The sequence below is a fragment of the Amblyomma americanum genome, chromosome 1, assembly GCF_052857255.1.
Source record: "Amblyomma americanum isolate KBUSLIRL-KWMA chromosome 1, ASM5285725v1, whole genome shotgun sequence".
Lineage (NCBI taxonomy): Eukaryota > Metazoa > Arthropoda > Arachnida > Ixodida > Ixodidae > Amblyomma > Amblyomma americanum.
The window spans coordinates 521050126-521063619 of record NC_135497.1 but is presented as its reverse complement, the minus strand read 5'-3'; the positions used below and the strand labels follow the sequence as shown (position 1 = coordinate 521063619).

Below are 13494 nucleotides of genomic sequence, written 5' to 3'. Positions count from 1 at the left end.
TTCTATGCACATTTTTCCATGGCTCATGTGAAGGAAATGCCCACTGACGTCAAAGCCTTCGTCCGGCTGTTGAAACCGAAACTGAAACAGCATGACAGGAAAAAATAATTATAAATTATTTAGCGGTCGTAGGCAAACATCACATGGTGATTCATGCATAGTAGCGTCTTCTGCATCATTGAAGAAAAGAAAACATGCCACCAAAATTAGATGTCTATACTCCTTTAAGAGACCGGAAGCAGGAAGAGTGGTTTAGGGAACAAACGCGGGTTAATGACATGCTAGCCACAATCAAGAGGAAGAAATTGGCTTGAGCGGGTCATGTAATGCGAAGGTCAGATATCTGCTGGTCCTTAAGGGATTCCAAGAGAAAGCAAGCATAGCAGGGGGCGGCAGAAGGTTAGGTGGGCCCATGAAATTAAGAAGTTTGCAGGCATAAGGTGGGCGCAGCTGGCAAGACATGGTTAATTGGAGAGACATGGGGAGGCCTTCACCCTGAAGTGGGTGTAATCTGGCTGATAATGATGATGATTCTCCCACGACTGCTAAATAATTTAAAATTGAATTTCTTTCTCGCGCTGTTTTAGTTCCAAGAGCCGAACGGGGACTATGACGTCAAAGTGACCTTATAGGTCACGCGAGGCATAAAAAACTGCAATATAATCGGTGCTGCTACATTTCTCATTCTGACTATTGAGGAAGTCTGCCTTCAGCACTGTAGTAAATTCAAACGATCAAGCAGCAATTATATCGCATTTTTACATGCTTCACGTTACATATACCCTCTCTGATGTCACAGTCTTCACTCGGCTGTTGAAACCGTGACAGCATGACAGAAAAATTCGATTATAAATTATTTATAGGCCCAAGGCAAACACCACATGATGATTTATTCATAGTAGTGTCTTCTACCTCATTGTAGAGAAGAAAACATGCCACCAAAATTAGGTGTCAATACATCTTTAAATTATCATTGGGATTTTCAAATTGCCACGCTCAGAGAGCTTGTTCGCTGCCAGAAAATTCACTCCTGACAGGAAGGTGCATTATGCTCACGTGAACTGGTCGCCGCCAGAACCAGCCCGGTGGCAATCATGGCGCAAAACCAGTCCATGGATCACAGAAGGCGAGTGCCCTCTGCTGCTTTGCGTGCTGTTGCGTCTCATTGCTCGAAGTTGTCCAAAACTGGACCATCACCATCATCCGCGGCGCTGCCTGCTGCATAATTGTTCTTGTTGGCGTTGTTGGCCTCATAGTCCGAAAAGCGGGGCGCTTCGACGTCGTCATCGCCAAACGGATCGTTCGCTGAGCCAGTGGCCGGGTCAGTGCAGTCAGTGAGAGTATCGCCCGTCGCAGCATACGCGGGAGTGCCGCCAGTATCTGAAGCATTGCTAGGACCGGGCAATGCAGAGGCCCACGAAGGACTGAGCTGACCCTGTGCGTAGCTTGTATTACCTTTTTTTCACGCCTGTAAAAAGTAGTCTTCGGTACATCGAACTGCTCGCAGTCATTACTGCAGTGCAAATATTCCTTGCGCCGCTTTTTCCTGTCGCCGGTTGCCATAACGTACGGCTGCGGCCCCCTTTCACCAGCGACTAGTCAGCAGGATGAAGAATAAACAGCGGCGCGATAAAACTGCTCAAACTACTGGTAACCCTGCTTGTAGCTACGAAGTTGCATGCAGTCACGATAATCACGTCTTCGTTGACTTGTCACTGCAAACAGCTGTCATCGCAGATATTGTAACAGACGTAATGGAAGGCGTGGTAAATTGTTTGTTAGCAGTTATATTGATAATAAAAATTCTAATAATCACAATACAGGTTAAAAGAGTATAGGCACCTAATTTTGGTGTCATGTTTTCTTCTCTGTAATGAAGCAGAAGACGCTTCTACGCATGAATCACCATAAGATATTCGCATGTGACCGCTAAATAATTTATAATGAAATTTTTTCTGCCGTTCTGTTTCGGTTTCGGTTTGAACAGCCGAACGATGGCTGTGATGTCAAAGAGTACTTTTATGTCACGTAAGGCATGAAAAAAACGTCCATATAATCGCTCCTTCATCGTTTTAACTTACTGCAGTGCTGAAAACAGCCTTTCTCAAGAGCCAGAATGACGCCGAAGGAGGAAGCAGCGATTATATTGCAGTCTTTTCGTGTCTCATGTGACCTGTAAATACACGTTGACGTCTAAGTCCTCATTGGGCTGTTGAAACTGAAACATGATAAAAAAAATTGGATTATAAATTATTTATCCATCGTAGGAAAATACCAGGTGGTAATCCATGTAAAGTAATGCCTTACGCGTCATTACAAACAAGAAAACACGCACCCAAAATTAAGGTATCTATACTATATTAGCTCCTTTAAATAAGCAACAAAACCATATATGTGGTTACAGTATATAGGTGCGGTATAGGTAGAGTGCCTAGAACACCCTAGCAGAGGCTTGTGTCGAGACTTTAGCTGTATGCGCACTATAGCCTAATCAAATACAGAGTTAAAATAATTGGAAATAACATAGAATCACGATATGTTCAACAAAAAACAATTGGAGAGGACACTTCGGCTCCGCGTCAAAGGTATGACGATATAGCAGAGTGCATTGGGTTTTCCATTATGAGCATTTTGAAAACGTTGTACGCAATTTTCATTTTTCCAATTGTTTAATTAATTCATTGATAAATTACACAATCTAAGTTTTCTTAATTAGCATCATTGGCTTTTCATTCTGATCATTTTGACACCTTTGAATTCCCTAGCTTTTTCCAATTTTTTCATTACTTTCATTATTAAATTAATTACAATGACTTCATTAACTCGTCACCGCCTATCACATACCAATCAATCATAAATTACTTGAACCGCAAATTACCATGATATAATTTTTTTACGCAGACCCCGATTTCCGACATGCGGTAAAGGCTCTTCGACCGAATGAGCTGTACACTATCGCGCGTATCAGGACTTATCGGCACTGTAGACGTTGATATCGGTGTATTGCTAAATTTATCATCGGTTGCTTATTACCACCGTATATTACGCTTTTTATGGTTATTACTACTGTACAGACGTCTTTCAAAACCATGGACAGGTGCACAAGAATCTCAAACTGGGCGAATTGGATAGCGTCCCGTCATGTTCAAACAACGCTCCTTCATCAGTAAAATGAACAGACGGCGCGGTTTTGGAAGAGCACGTGTCACAGTTTTACCTATGTACACCACAAGCATGTACGTATACACATGCGCATTTCCAACACATGCAGATGCACGTCATTTGTAAAAGTCACTTCGAGAGCGCGTGTGCTAGCTGTTATCGCTGATCCATACCCTCTAATTGCATGAGCAGGCTTGTTTTCTTAGATGACAAGGCGACGTGGCTGACTAACACGCCATTATGCCGCTCTGTAGCAACATAGTATACTAATACTTCAGTGTGAACGAAAAACTTTTTTTCGCAAGTACAACAGTGCCAATAGTTTTGTCGATGTTCTTTACAGAAGAATTCAGGTGTCCCATGTTTTCGCACGTTATTCCATCGGCCTGTTATACGCTCGTAGGGCCGCAAGACAGGAATCATGGTAAACTGGCAAAAAAGGATTTCTGCCGTAGATAAAACATGCACGTGCACCCGTGCGTCTTTTCCTCAAGGCAGATTGATTCAGTGGCCGGGCACCGAGCAATGCAACCGATGGATTGCAAATATATTACCTGATCAATGTCACAGTCGCTGTTTTCCAGAGTAAGAAAGAAGAGCTATATAGGTTGTCCCCCTTGTCCACATATCGTGTCTTTCATCTTGTTCAAATCAGGTTTGGTTTAGTTTTCTGGGGTTTAACGTCCCATAAGCGACTAAAGCTGTGAGGGACGCCGTAGTGGAGGGCTCCGGATAATTTCGACCTCCAGGGGTTCTTTAACGTGCACTGACATCGCACAGTACATGGGCCTCTGGAATTTCACGTGCATCGAAATTCGACTGCCGCTGCCGGGGTTGAACCCGCGTACGTCTTTCGGGTCAGCAGCCGTGCTCCATAACCACTGAGCCACCGCGGCGGCAAAAAGCTGATCTGCAGAATGCGTTTTTCTTGAGTAAATTAAGTTGGCCTATCTGAATCTTAGAGACGGCCGGGCACATTTTAGCTGACCACTAAATAAGCAGGATTGTGCTTGTCCTGCCTTTTTTCTCTTGCGACTCTCGTGATGTCATCTGCAATGCGCATCGAGCGATGCACGCGCAATTAATTTGACAGCTTCTGTGCGTAGCTTCTGGCACATATACGCTCTGACACAATTAAAGGTGAAGACAGATTTACATATCTTCTGCCTGTTCAACTCCCCACCCCCTACCGCTTTTTAATTTGTGATCAAGACACAGCATGTGTGACCTGTTGCGAGTGTATTCTTCTGCATCCCTCCAGCGGGCTGAGCCAGCGGCAATAATCCAGAATAATCGTGTGGCACCACATCGCAGTCCCGCTAAAGGCTAGGTCAAACGCCAAGCTCTGTAAGAACCTGCAGCTATCTGCGGGACATGGTTTCAGCTTATAAGAAACTATAGATGCAAACCCAAGGAAACGTGTTGCTTGTGTACCCGTGTGCTTTAGCTCTACCGTACGGTAACTACGGCAATTGCTACCGTTCGGCAAATGTGGCTTGGCAAGCCTGGCAACGGTAGCTGTCCGGCTACGCTAAAACGAAAATGTACACACTGCAATTACAGGTCAGAAAGCATTTTCCAGTCAATTCCTAGCTGGAGAGGCTGAAACTGCCATTGCTATTCCTTGAAGTTGAAAATTTTCAGCTGTAGCTAGATCACGGCAGCTAGCTAACAGCAAAAAGTGTGCATATAAATGTTCAATTTTTGCTTCCGAAACCGAAACAATAGGAAATAAATAAAATTTTGTCATCTGTTATTTACAATTCACAGGCAAATTCCACTTGGTGATTCACGTATAATAACGTCTCACGCAGTGTTCTGCAGGAAACTCACATCCAGTAGAAAAAAACGATGCAGGCCTCGAGGCTAGAACGGCATTTTTTTTTTGGCGGCAACAGCAGCAAGTAGTGCTTTTTCTGACTCATCATTTAGCAACTAAATCTTTTCGCATGCGTGCATTACACCGAAGACAGCGAACGCGAAGTCGTGGCGGTGGAACTTGTAAAACAGTTCCATCCGTCCAACGCGCAGGATTTCAGGAAAGATAAAACTTCCGCGTATTGGGTAGGACTGTGACGGGAGCGGTAAAAACTTTTACACTGCAACAGTGGTTTTGTTGGCAGGTAAGTGTCATTTCAGTACGTTTGCATTGTATTCCACGCTCTTGACGTAGTAAATTCAAAGATGGCTTGAGATTTTTCACACGCTTAATGTTCAGGTAGAGAGTAAAGGGCAAATTCTGAGGTGTACTATCGACAATGGCTCCACATCTGGAACCTGAATGCTCGCCACGTGTTGCTGAAGTAGCAGCTACGGAGACAGCTATTCGGCTAGATCATTGAAGTATGCAGGTACCGTTCAGTTCACAAGAGATGTGTAAAAAAAATCCCACGTGTAGAATCTCACTATGGACGAGAAGTTCGTTTCTGCCTATTATATTTTGTATGTGCCAGCGCGCTGGTTTCCCTAGCTGCCTTTCATATCACCTCCCCCCCCCCCTTTTTCTCCCTTCTTGTGTATTGTTTCTTATTACTTTGATAAACCAGTCACAAAAGACAAGGGTCAAGAGAAGGAGTGTACACGCCACAACGACTGGACTGTCAACTTGACAAGTTGACAGTGCAGTCGTTGTGGCGTGTGCACTCCTTCTCTTGTCCCCTTGTCTTTTGTGACTGGTTTTTTCAAGTTACTGTGAACCAACTGGCCCGCATTTCAAACCTTCTGCATAATGTTTCTTACTAGATTCGCTTGAAGGGCTAATAAGCCAATTCAGAACATCAAGGGCCGCAGTTCCACGAGTCATTTTGGAAAAGGTGAAGAAAAACATTTTGGTGAGTATTTCTCGTGGTTCATTTTCCACAGCACTTTTTTGAATTCGCTGAGCGCTTCTTGCTGAAAAAAAATGCATAACTTTATTTACTTAAGCAAGCAATTTCTGGAATGAATTTTTGTTAGCATTGTTATCCAGTGCCATAAATGTGTTGATGCCTTTGATAGTATATGTAACTTGTGTTCACATTAAACCTTATGGAAGAAGCTGCATGCAGCCATTCAAAGCTGAAAATCTCCATTGGTTCTAATTGGAGTTTTTCCCAATTCAGCCCAGTTAGGTTTTCGGACACCAATCGGGCATGCTTCCAAATGGTTCCAGTTGGCTTTAGTGCCGTCGAAAATCAATTTGTTCAAACTAGAACCAATTATATTTTCTTCGAGGACCACTAGAGAGCATTCTGCCTTGTGCCGTAATTTTAGGGAAATGAAATTATGAGAATTGCACTGTTAGGGAAGCGAAGCCAAACAAACCATCACAAAAGCATCGCACACAAGGAACATAAGCTCAATACATATCCACAGAACACACTTTTGCTTCCACTTATACACTCCATTAATGGGACCCTCCTACTGGAGCTAGCGACCCTTGTCCGTTGGGCAAAATTATTTCATTTACTCAAGCGTGTGGTGGTGGTGGTGGAAATGATAAAAGCAGTTCAGCAGGTAAAGCTCCTAGTACCTCTTAACAGAAACCTCTTTAGTTCACTGTTGTGTGTCAATATTAAGCAATGTGTAGCTGTGACATCGACCACCTGAAACCTCTGTAACCCACTGAAATCTCAAGAACCAATTGGATTTATCTAGTTGGACAAGCCAACCAATTAGAACGCAGTGACTCCAACTGATTCCAGTTAACATCAGTTGGCAAAACCAGCAGGACAAGCTGTTGCCAATTAGAACCCAGTAACTCCAATTGGTTCCACTTAATACCAGTTGGAATTAGAACTAGCGCCAATGGGACCGCAGCGGTGGCGGAGTGGTTGAACATCCGCCTCGCATGCGGGAGGTGCGGTGTTCGATCCCCAGTGCCGCCGGGTACCCACCGGTGATACAATTGGTACAAGCTTTCCCCTGGCCTGGTGCTCGGCTAGTAAGGGGTGAAATGCTTAGGAAATGAGTCTTCGACCCCACCTTGAGAAATGGAAAGTACCTTGTGCCATGGCGCTCTTTGGCTATAGATGCCCTTGCGCCATAAAAATCTACCATCATCATCAACTAGAACCAATGGACTTTTTCAGCTGGGTTTGAATTGCATTTTGGCATTGCAATTTGTTGTCTGGAATATTAGCATTACTGGTGTAGTCCCAAAGATGAGCACCTTGAAGGGACACCGAGGACACTTAACTTCACCCAATTTGTCCTTGATAATTCTTTATCTTTGCTCTTTTTGGCAAAGTTGATTTTTGTTCACATCACAACGTTTTAATTTATGCGTTAAATGCAAATAAAAATGAAATTTCTTTTCCTGTGAGCTGATACGCTTGTATCAACTCTGAAAAGGACTCCATGAAAGTGTATGCTAGCGTAGCCTGGACTTGGCAAGCCATGACAAAATTCAGTATTAGTAGGGATATGTAGCGTCCGAGAGACATACTAGCAGTGGTGTATACTGGTTTTACCTACGGGAGCTGCGCATGTGCTGCGGCGCATGCATGGCCAGGTGGGACCACTGCACGTATGCCAAACTGGTATCGGTATCTTCTAGTACGTCTCTGGTATGCTAAATCTCTGTACTAATACTGCAGCTTGCCTACAAAACCGGCGTGTGATGGTGTTACCCGAATTTTGGCTTTCTTTAGGTAACAAAATCTCGGTTTTTCAGGATCCTAGCCCCTTTGTTATTAGAGCAGGGCATGTAATGAAAGGGCCTACTTCAGTTAATCCTCAGTGTCTCTTGAAGCTCACGAGAATCTGCTGTCATAGGGTGGACGTTGATAAATTGTTGAGTGTGCATCCAAGGAAGCAGTATTTGGATATTTACATACATGATTAAGATATCTTTGCCCTGCGGGTCTAGACCAGCTCTTTTCTGACTTCAAACAACTTATCTACAATAAGTATTTTGCGCATTTTATAGTTGTTTTTTTCTTTGTGTGATCAAGCCACTTGAAGGGGAATCTGAGAGAGAGAAGAGGAAACTGATGCGCCAGGCTTGCAGGAATGAGCTCACCGAAATTATGAAAACCTTTGGTAATTCGGGGGGTACTGAAGCAGTGAGTAGATTCTTTTATCTGCACAACAAAGAAAGATTTTTAGGCTGCAGCACATACTGATGAATTTCGTTTGCTTGAAATTTGTGCAGAACTCAAACACTAATGTTGAATTCCAGTGGGAGATCCGGGTCAAGTTTTTTTGCTCTGTTTGGAGCAATTGTGTTCCAGTGGCAGAATGGGAGCGAGAGTTGTATGTTCTAGTGGCAGTTCAGGATCAGGCATTGATCATGAATCGCTCCATGGAGCAGCGATATTTGCTCCGCCAAAATCTGCAGATTTGACTGGAATCCCGCTTGACGTTTTCCGTTCCCTTGCATCTACTTCCTGTCACGACTGGCTGTGGTTGCTTCCTACCTGTCGTCGCTACGCGGTGATCACCATATTTCATATAATTTAACATAAAACATGACACTGTCACGTATTCACCTTGCAGCCATCATAGCTTTGCCAATGTTGTCAGCACCGTGCTTGGATTGGTGGGAGTACTCATGGAATCCAGAACACCCAAATCACTTTAACCTTTTGTTCAGCAGCAGGATATTTGTCCCACTTACTTCAGGTGCCAGGAAATGGAACAAAACGCACCTGCGTTTCATATTTTTGAGTGCAGATTACTACCAGCGCCAAACTAGATATTCAGTGTGTTTTTATATTCCGCTAAGAGGCCTGCTTGGTTCTGTGTTTTTACAAGTGCGGGTATGCAGTTCGACGGCATCAGTCGTGAGGGAAAGAAAACTTGTTGAGCTTGTGAGCTTTTTCCATAGTCAGCTGCCTCGTAATACATATCGAAGCAATTTTAAATTCTAATAAAAGTTGTCTATTACTTCCGAAAGACTAAGGTAAGGATATGTGCCACATTTGAGGTGTTTTTACGAAGTTGTCCCCATTTTTCTGTAAATTTAATAGTCAAAAACGGCTTAAAAGTGATGTAATATAATTCTTACATAGTTTGATCCTTATAAAAGGTTAAGAAAGTATGCATGCCTTGAGGCGCTCCTAAGAGATAAGTGACCGCTCTGGGAAAGCCAACCGAATCTGTTCCAAGTGTCCGTCTTCAACCAGATGAATGTGCAGTCTCTTTTTATAGCGCTCTAGAGTGCTTTGAAATGACTACTTTAGTTTGCCTTGAGTGCAAGGAGGGAGGGAGTGAATACCTGCCCAGTATGCAAGACGCATGCATGTTTGCACAGTAAACCTCGTTAATGCAGACTTCAGAGTAGTGGAAAAAATACCTGAATTATCCGGATGTTTAATTATTGACTGCTCCTTCCAAAACTGCCAAAAACAATTTGCGTGAAAGCAAAATTTATTTTGAGGGAACCTGGACAATTGTTAACCTCCTTTCGAGGCTACAACTGCCTGACAGCAGCGATTTCTCATAGTTCTGTCAAATGTTTTAATACATGCAAGCCATCAGGAGTGGCAGAAGCAGAACTGCTTCACAATGGTGAGCTTCACCATGGCTTTTTCAGAGTCTAAAATGGCAACGGTGGAGCTTCTCTGCATGTGGCACCACATGTGGGGAGGCTTCAGCGCACAAACTACGAACAGCAAATGACAAGCGCGGAGTTTCGGTGAGCTGGAAAAATAAATACCACACGGATGGAAGTGACGGAAGTGCACATTGACGCCGGGGAGGCGAGACTCCTTTGAAAAACAAACACAAAGAAGTTTAGTAATAAGGCAGCCGTGGTACCAAACAGTGTGTGGCTTGGCTGGCCTGCTAATGTGCGCCGCAGATAGTTGCGGTTGCTGTGAACTGGCGACAAAGCTCTGAAAACGAAACTATGCAGTCGGACTCTCGGTCTGTTGACGGGATCCTGCCAACCGTCAACATGCCTGCCTATGCGCACACATCGCAGGGGGGCAGGAGACAACCTAATATGCAATTCAGGCCTGTGGATGAATATCTGGATGATTACCTGTCAAGCATGTCATATCCAAACACGGCGCCCCTTCCGGGGCCTGTCGGAAGTAACTGATGTCAGCCCTGCGCCGTCCGAATAAGTGAGCTTTCGACGCCTTAGACTTGCATGAGCATTTGGCGGGACTCCAGCAGCAGTTGGATCATGCAAATTTCCAAATTAATACGGGCCAAATTAACGAGATTTTACTGTATGGTACGAGCTCTGTGCTGCTTAGAACATGATGCTGTAGCAGAAGTGGTGTGCTGGACTGCATCTTCTCATCAAGTGCATTACAAGAAGGGTGTTCGTAATCACTGCACTCGCTGGAAGTCGGGGACAGGTTAAAGATAGCATTTGGCACTGCCTGGTGGGTAGAGTGCAAATTATTTGATAATTTATTTTGAAAATCAGGACTTACACAATTCAGTTCCATTTTGTGTAATCTTCACCATGAAATTGCATAGTTATACATGTGTAGCCAATTTGGTTTTGGCAGCCTGACCATGTGTACAACATAGTCGGGCTACCAAATTAAAACTGGAAACACAAAAACAGCGAAATTCTTCAAAATGTAGTTACTGCGATATCCTCCATCATGTTAACTTTTACTGTTTGATCTCTGGGCAGCTCTCGTGCAAACTTTCTGGTATGCAGCCGACCTTCGTTTTCAGGCTAATGGAGATTCATGTTCTTTTTGCGACTTGCCAATAAAAAATGGCTGTGATTTAGCTCTGGTTAAACCTGGAGGGACGCGACAGCTACAGCTAGCCGAGTGGAACTTGCTCAGTTGAATTGCAAAGTCAGTCTTTCGCCGCTGCGTTTCGCTGGGCGTTCCTTCATCTTTGTCCCGGGACGTGGATTCACCCCCCCTGTGCACTCCTCCCTTATGCGCATACCTGGCGATGATGCCACGGCTCAGCGTGTAGCCACGCTGACCTCGCGAAGTGGCTGGCGTAGTGTAGCTATCGCTACAAAAATATTCAGTTGCTCTTTTTTACGATGACCTTTCAGCGCAAGGACCCAGAGAGCCCGGCCGAAAGCCTTTCGGAGACAGAAGGAAGGGGCATGGAAATGACAGCAGCTGAGGAGGCCAGGGAAAGCCCTGAACGCAGGATTTGTTGTGCAGGCCTGGCAGCAGCCGAGAAGGCTGCATTTGTAGAACATGAGAAAGAGCTGCTGGAGAAAATAAAAAACCTTGAGACTCTTCAGAGTGAAGAAAGAGCGCATAGCAGAAGATTGACAGAAGTGCAGCTGGACAAAATTGGTTTGTGTCAACATGTAATGCCCAGTTACCTTTGCCATAGCCTAATGCTTTTACTTGTGTTGTACTTATGCTACTTTCACCTTGTATTCTCCTCCGCGGTGGCTCGGTGGTTATGGCACTCGGCTGCTGACCTGAAAGACGCGGGTTAGATCCCGGCTGCGGTGGTCGAATTTTGATGGAGGCGAAATTCTAGATGCTCGTGTACTGTGCAATGTTAGTGCACGTTAAAGAACCCCAGGTGGTCGAAATTTCCGCAGCCCTTCACACTACGGCGTCCCTCATAGCCTGAGTCGCTTTGGGACGTTAAACCTCCATAAACTATAAATGTTCACCTTGTATCCCTTGAAATGCTTTGTTTACTGCGACGTGACCTCCCTTTCTGTATTTTGGCTTTCTAGCTACTTCAGTGCTTGGTTCCACCTCCTTGATATATTAATGTAAATGCATTAATTTTATTGGTGTTAAGCTTTGTGTGTGTGCTCTATGGTTAAAACATGTGAAAGTCGTATACAGCTTTAACTAGGTACGTTTACATGCATGCAAGCATGTATTTGCAGCTTCATAGATGGACAGCAGAGGATAATCATCTGTATGAGACAGACTTACCACAGGAAAATTTTAGGATGAGTTTAGCGTGTATCCAAAATACTGTTGCACTGTTGCAGACAACGAAAGTCGGCTTACCTTAGAGTCGATGCTTGCACATCTTCCCTTCTTTGAAAGCTTATAGCTGGCAGGTGTGCTTGCCCATAGTGTTAATTTAATTGACTTTTGCTCGCCCATTTGCATCTTGCAGTACCAATTCATCTGAGTTACGCTATGCATATTCAAAGCGCCATTATTTATTTTAGTTGCTGACTTCTAAGTCTTGTGGTTTGCTTTTTGTGCAGAAATAGCTTGCAGCGCCCAGAGCCAAAGTGGATTGGGACGTGAAGTGCACACAGGTTTGTTTCTTGCACCTTTTTTTCATTGTACTGATACCAGTTGATGGCAACTGTTTTGCTTTCGTAAATGGCATGATAAATAACTGTGTAGTATAAGTGGGGGTACTCTCTTCAATTTTTCCCCGGAGGGGGGCGCCTGCAGCTTGCAGGCGTCGCGACGGTGAGTGGCGACACCGCGGGTTCCTGAGCATCCGCAGGGACATCCCCGCAAGGGGATGATGGTGAACTGTGCATCACCACGGACCCGAGCACCCGCGCCTCGCCGTGCGTGGCATCGCCGTGTCCGGGGAAAAGGGGATCCTGGTGGTTGAGCCGATGCCGAGCGTTTGGACCCTTAAGGCCCCTTGGCAAAGGCAACACACCACTTTGGCCCCAGCTTCCTGCAGACGGCACCTCCGGCCTGACCCGACCGGGGGGAATCGGCAGTCGCCTTTTCCTATCCTCCTCTCCATCTTTCACTTTCCTATCTCTGTCTCACAACTCTCCTATATCCTACTCACTTCTTAGTTTTTCCTTTTTTCCTGGCGGCGAGGGTTAGCCCTGTGTGACCAACTACCCTGAGTTGCGTCATATGTGGTTATAGTTGAGGTGTACAGCTGGCGTGGGCAGGACTTGCTTTCAAGTTCCTGTCCCGTCCCCTTGTTGGACTCCGTGGTGGGTGGCTGGCACCATGACCGAATAACTAAATTTTCTTTATGGCTCCCCCCCTTTCAAAACCTGATCGCTCTCTGAAAAGAGGGCGGAACGAAGCAACAGACTTTTTCCCGAAAAAGAAAACAACCTTCCCAAAGTTCCATGTCATACATAGTACAGTAGAAGGAAAACAGGCAAGAATACTATCACCCTTTCTTGTGTCAAAGTGCCTAACAGATGCACTGGGCCCCGGATATAAGCTATCGAAAATGGCCAGTGGCGACTTATTACTAGAAATCCGTGACCATACCCAAAACTCCAAGATCCCAGACATTCTCTCTATTGGAGACATCCCAGTCTCCATAACAGCCCACAGATCCCTCAATACCGTCCGTGGGGTCATTTCAGAAAACGACTTCATTCATCTAACAGAAAAAGAAATGCTAGAAGGTCTCAGCGACCAAAATGTCACAGATGTCTATCGAATTAAAATCCGCAAAGACAACAAAGAAATAGATACTAAACACCTGGTACTCACA

At 44.7% G+C, this 13494-nt stretch overlaps 1 pseudogene; it reads left to right on the top strand.

Moving 5' to 3' along the window:
• Nucleotides 1-13494, top strand: part of LOC144128693 (uncharacterized) — an 88407-nt pseudogene that overhangs the window by 38201 nt on the left and 36712 nt on the right.